Genomic DNA, 6,000 nt, shown 5'->3' on the forward strand with positions numbered 1-6,000 from the left:
ATCCTGCTGTGACTGAACCACCAGTTCACTCACCCTCAGGGCACCGAAGAATGCCGTAAGGGAAGCGGCATGGAACAGCCGGCACTCATAACCAGAACTACATATCTCCCCCCACCGAGACCCAAGGCCTCTCAGAATAGCTGGGGAAATAGGCTGCCTTAAATCCTTCACAACCCCCAACTCCCTGGACCAGCCCTCGAGTACCTTCCGGATTCGAAAATCACCCGTGGAATCTGACAAGCCACACGCCTTGCAGGCAAACGCCAGCGCAGCTAATTGGCCCCTAATAGTCTTCACAGCCAAGCCACGAGCCCTCTGTGCTACACAAAACTGCAGGAGGTGCACAGCGGGGATGGGCCACAACTGCTTCAGCCCAACCCCCTCCCTAAATTCCTGGAACGTTCCTACCGCTCGTTCATAGGCTCGACGGGTGCTGGGAGCAATAGCCATCTGAATAGCTCTGTTCACTTCCATTTGCCAAGGCGCCACAGGTCCAGTGGCATTCTGAAGGGAAAGCTGTCGGCCCTGGGAGCAAGATGCCTGAAGCGATCCATCTGTTGGCGAGACAAAGCGTCCGCCACCCCATTGTCGACACCCGGCACGTGTCTGGCCCTAAACAATATATTAAGCTGCAGGCACTTCAATGTGAACGCTCGAACCAACGACATAACCCTGACTGACTTAGATGTGAGAGAATTAACTACCTGCACCACGGCCATGTTGTCGCACCAAAAGTGCACAACGTGGTTGGCAAGCTCGTGCCCCCAAAGAAAAACCGCCACCAGAACGGGAAAAAACTCCAAGAAGGTTAAATCCCGAACCATCTCACTCTCAGCCCATTCCCTGGGCCACTGTTCCGCACACCAGTGCCCACGGAAAAACACCCCAAAGCCCGTGGACCCTGAAGCGTCGGAGGCTACTTGCAACTGGGCACCCACTAATAATTCCTCACGCCAAAAAGTAATCCCATTAAAGGATCCCAAAAACTCTTCCCATACCTCAATGTCTGCACGCATACCCCTATCGATGCGAATTTTATGGTGAGGGGCCCGAAGAGCTGCCATGGCATCACACAACCGGCGTAAGAACGGCCTACCCGGTGCGACTGCCCTGCATGCAAAATTTAGAGAGCCCACTAGCTGCTGTAGGTCAAGGAGAGATGCCTTCCGCTTACCCTTGAATGCAGACAATATCTCCCTGAGCTTGCACACCTTATCTGCCGGGAGACGCAGAGACTGGTTAACTGTATTAAGCTCAATGCCCAAAAACGTCATAACCTGTGATGGACCCTCCGTCTTCTCATGTGCCAGAGGAACCCCGAGTTCTCCAGCCAGGGATACAAAGCCCGCAAGCAGGCTGGCACATTGTGCCGTGCCAGCAGGCCCAACGAACATAAAATCATCGAGGTAATGACAGGTATCCCGGCATTCAGACCTTCTCCGCAGCTCCCACTCTATTTTTTTTTTTTTTGAAAAATTTTTTATTGGGTTAGAGCATTATTATTTTTACATTACATTCAATTTTCCCCTAATTTTTCGTTTCTAACCCCCTCCCTTTCCCCCCCTTTTGTTGACTTCCAACAGCTTTCCCACCCTCTGTCCCTTTTCCCTTACTTCTATAAAATTCATCTGTCTAAAACAAACATTCTCCATTATATTAAGCAGTACATCTTTAACTCCTTTACTTATTATACACCCAAACCGTACGTCTTTAGATAACCAATTTATCCCATTTTCCAGTTTTGAATATTTCTATATATCATAAACCTATACATCGTAAACCATAAAAATTTCCCACATTTAAATCAAACAATTTGATTTATTCTCTATATATTACTCATTTCATCTTTTTATGGTAATTCTATCTAACTTATCACATAATCAATCAATTTAACTCTTCTATGCATTCAGTTTGGTGCATATAAATCTTATCAGAGAAAGAAAATATTGTTAATTACTCAATCCTCATGTTTAAACCTTATCATTAATTATTCTCTATCAGTATTCTATCACTTAATCTTTACATATCTATATATATCTCGATCAATTAATCTAACTGCTTATAAATTCACATTTCTCTTCCTCCCCCGGTAAAGTCACCCCTCTCTTTTATACTTTTATTATACTTCAGTAGTTCTCAAACTGCCACAGTTTTCCTCCCACCTCCCATTTCTTCTCCAGATATTGTTTCAGCTTCTCCCAGTCTGCGTTAAACTGCCCTGAGTCCAGATCTCTCAGTTTTCTTGTCATCTTGTCCATTTCAGCCATGTACAGCAATTTGTAGATCCAATCTTCAATAGTTGGCACTTCTTGTACTTTCCATTTCTGCGCATACAAAAGTCTAGCTGCTGCAGTCATATAAAATATCATCGTCCTATGATGGGCTGGAATTCCCTCCATTCCCAAGTTTAGCAGCAGGAGTTCTGGGTTCTTATTTATTTGAAACTGTAAAATTTCACTCATTTCTCTTATTATTTCCCCCCAGAACTGCCTAGCTACCTCACACGACCACCACATATGATAGAGGGAGCCCTCATGTTTCCTACATTTCCAGCATTTGTTAGATGTATTCAAATTCCCTAGCGCAATCTTCTTTGGTGTCATGTACCAACGATAGATCATTTTGAAAATGTTCTCTTTAATATTAATACATGTCGTTGTCTTCATTGTAGTTTTCCACAAGTATTCCCATGCCTCCATTGTTATTTCTTTATTAAAGTTTATAGCCCATTTCACCATCTGTGTTTTAACTATCTCATCCTCAGTATACCATTTCAACAGTACTTGATATACCTTGGATATTCTTTTCTTGTCTTCTTTAAGAAGGGTCTGCTCTAGTTCCGAGTTCTCTGTTCGTATGCCCCCTTTTGCAAAGTCCGAGTTGTATAAGTCTCTAATCTGTCTATACTGAAACCAATCATAGTTAGGTGATAGTTCCTCTTGCGTCTTTATTCTAAGTTTAGATACTTCAATCTTAGTTATTTCTTTGTACGTTAAACATTGTTGTTCATTATCCACAGCTCTCGGATCTATCACCTCATATGGAACCACCCACAAGGGGGTTCCTTCTTGTAGGTAAGTTCTGTACTTCTTCCAGATTGTATATAGACTTCTCCTTACAAAATGATGCAGGAACATCGAGTTGACCTTTACTTTGTCATGCCATAGGTATCCGCAGCTCCCACTCTAAAAAGGAGCTAAAGCGCTCGAAGGCAGCACATGAGATTGAGCACCCCATGGGAAGGGCCCTGTCTACATAATACTGACCCTCAAAAAAGAAGCCCAGTAGATCGACATCATCAGGGTGAACCGGGAGCAGGCGAAAGGCGGACTTAATGTCGCACTTAGCCATAAAAGCTCCCACCCCGCACCTGCGCACCACCTTGACCGCCTGGTCAAAGGAAGTATAACGCACAGAACAAAGCTCCGCCGGGATGGCATCGTTGACCGAAGCCCCCTTTGGAAAAGAAAGATGGTGAATCAAGCGAAATTCACCAGGGGCCTTCTTAGGGACCACCCCCAACGGAGAAACACGTAGGCACGGGACAGGAGGCGAAAGAAATGGCCCCAACACCCTGCCTTCCGAACACTCCTTCAAAAATTTTTTCCCGCACAACAGCTTCCATGCCCAAAACTGAACGTAAATTGTTTGACATGAAAGGAACCCGCGGGCCTTGAAATGGTATCCTAAAACCATACTTAAAACCATTCAACAGGAACAACGCATCATCACGCTTGGGATAATAAGGCAGTAATCGCTCAAGCGCTCTCAGATTTACTGGGCTGGGGCCCTTTTCCAGCGGACTGCTGACCCCCGCCCCACCAGAGCGCCTGCCACCCCCGCCAGGTTTGGCCATGGGGCAGGAGGAATAAGCATGCTGCCCGGAACAAGCCAGACATTCGTGTTTATATTTGCAGGCCCTTCTGTTGCAGAAACCCTTTGAGGTAAAGTCCCAACAGAGCAGCCGGGGTTGAACCTGCTGCCCCGCCTGGAAGCAGGTGGAGCCAGCTGCCTGCGGGCGGTGAATCAAATGTCCACTATCCGCCCTGTCACCAGAATTGGGTTTCGAAGGGGACATGACATGTAGCCACAGCTGTAGGTAAATCTGATCCCAGGGGATCTGAGGGTTCAAAGCTGCTCTCATTCTAAACTCTTCGTCGTACTGCAACCATGCAGCACCAACGAAGTCAGTATACCCCCTATAAATTATGTTGAGATACTGAAACAGAGAAACAGCACGAAAAGGCTGCGCCCTCGCCAGCACCCCTGCATATATCAAAAACCCCGGGAGCCAATTATGCCACGTGAGGTCAACTTTGCGACGCTTGATCTTTTCCTTGTCGCGGTCATCCAAGTCCTCCTTGTCCTTCTTTTCCAATTCACGGAAAAGAAGGGTGAACACGTCCACGTACTCCCCCCTCACAATCTTATCCCTCGTAGCCTGAGTAAGGTGATCGCCAAAGGGGAGAGCTGTATCCCCAAATGGCAGCGCCCTATAGGGGACCTGACCATACACACCGTAAGGGGTAAATCCCCAGGGCGGGCAACCGCTGTACTGCCAACCTAAGTGAGAAACACCTTGAGCCATGCTATCAGAACCCGGCACCGGACCTGTAGCAGGCCCTGCAGCCGATGGAGCGCTAGGTGCTCCTGGGGGCATATTAGCCGTACCCACGAGCCCCGGAAACTGCCAAGCTGTGTTCAGTGTGGTGGATGGAATGGTGGGGCCAGAGGACCCGGAGGCAGCGGCCTGACCCCAGGGTCCCCATGGCCAAGTGCATGCCTGTGACGGCAAGGTAGACTTACCATCAGGACCACTAGGCTCCACCGCCACTGCCACTTGACTGCCTTCGGCCTGTCCAGGTTCAGGATCACAAGCTACGACATCCTCCTCTGCAGGGAGCTCCCTTGCAGATGATGGCCCAGCCTCCGCCGAACCTGCAGTGGACTCAAGAGCAGACAAACGAGTCAAAATCTCCCTCCTGAAGGCGGCTTTAGAAGCAGCCCTAACTGGTCTACTGCGTTCAGCAGATGAACCAGCCGTGGCAGGCGCCCCCTTGCCCCTTTCAAGAGCCTCCAAGCGTTTCAAGATTGCAGCATGAAAACTAACATCGTCCTCATCGTCTGAGGACGACACTGCAGGGGGAGGCCGTTTGGAAAGCTGTTTCTTAGCAGGCTGCTTGCCCTTGGCCGGCCCCTTCCCTTTTCTGGAAGCCATCGTGCCTGCACATCCAAGTTGATTAAGACTGAAAAGCTAAGAACAATAGCTGCTTGCAGAACAACAGGCAGGCCCTGAGTGGAGATAAAGCTCCCACCCCACAACCGCAGAAATAGATGCAGATTTGCAAGCTGAGAAAAAAAGGGGGGGTAGAGGGAGACAAGACCCAAACAGCGTTTGGAGCAGCCACAAACTCCAGCAGCCCCAACAACGCACAATATAAAATTAAAATGGCGGCCACTAAGCCCAAAATGGTGGCCGAATTGCAGCGCAAAGGGGATCGGTATAAGGCCAGGCAAGCCGGACACCCCCCACCCCCAGTCACGGGCCTTTAAAGGCGGCTGGAGCAGGGTAGGCCGAGATAAAGGGGCAAGCACGCCTCCCCTCTAGCCCCCCCCCCCGCACAACCCCCCCAAAGGGATCGGCGCGAAGCGCCCAAACCGTTCCGCGGCCGCTGAACCGGTGCGAGGCCGCCGGGAAGACGCGCTCCGCCGCGCTGCCCAAGAAGGGCCCTAAGCGTCCGAAGAACGGAGCAAGCAGCCCGGACTGCAGAGCCACGCAGTCCCAGGAGCCGGCACACCAGCGGAGCAAGCTGCCGCTCCAAGCTGCTCCGTCTGCAGGCGTGTCCCCCGAGCGACGGCAGAGCAGGCTCCAAAAGGTCCTGCTCCAACCGATCGCTCGGAGCAACTGCGTGGAGGTGGGCGGAGATGCCGAATGGCTCTATCTCCGCCCCGCCCCCTGGAGAGACCCGGATGGCTGGGAAAAGCTGGCTCCTCCTCCCG

Source organism: Eublepharis macularius, chromosome 12 (assembly GCF_028583425.1).
Source record: "Eublepharis macularius isolate TG4126 chromosome 12, MPM_Emac_v1.0, whole genome shotgun sequence".
In the NCBI taxonomy this organism is placed as follows: Eukaryota; Metazoa; Chordata; class Lepidosauria; order Squamata; family Eublepharidae; genus Eublepharis; species Eublepharis macularius.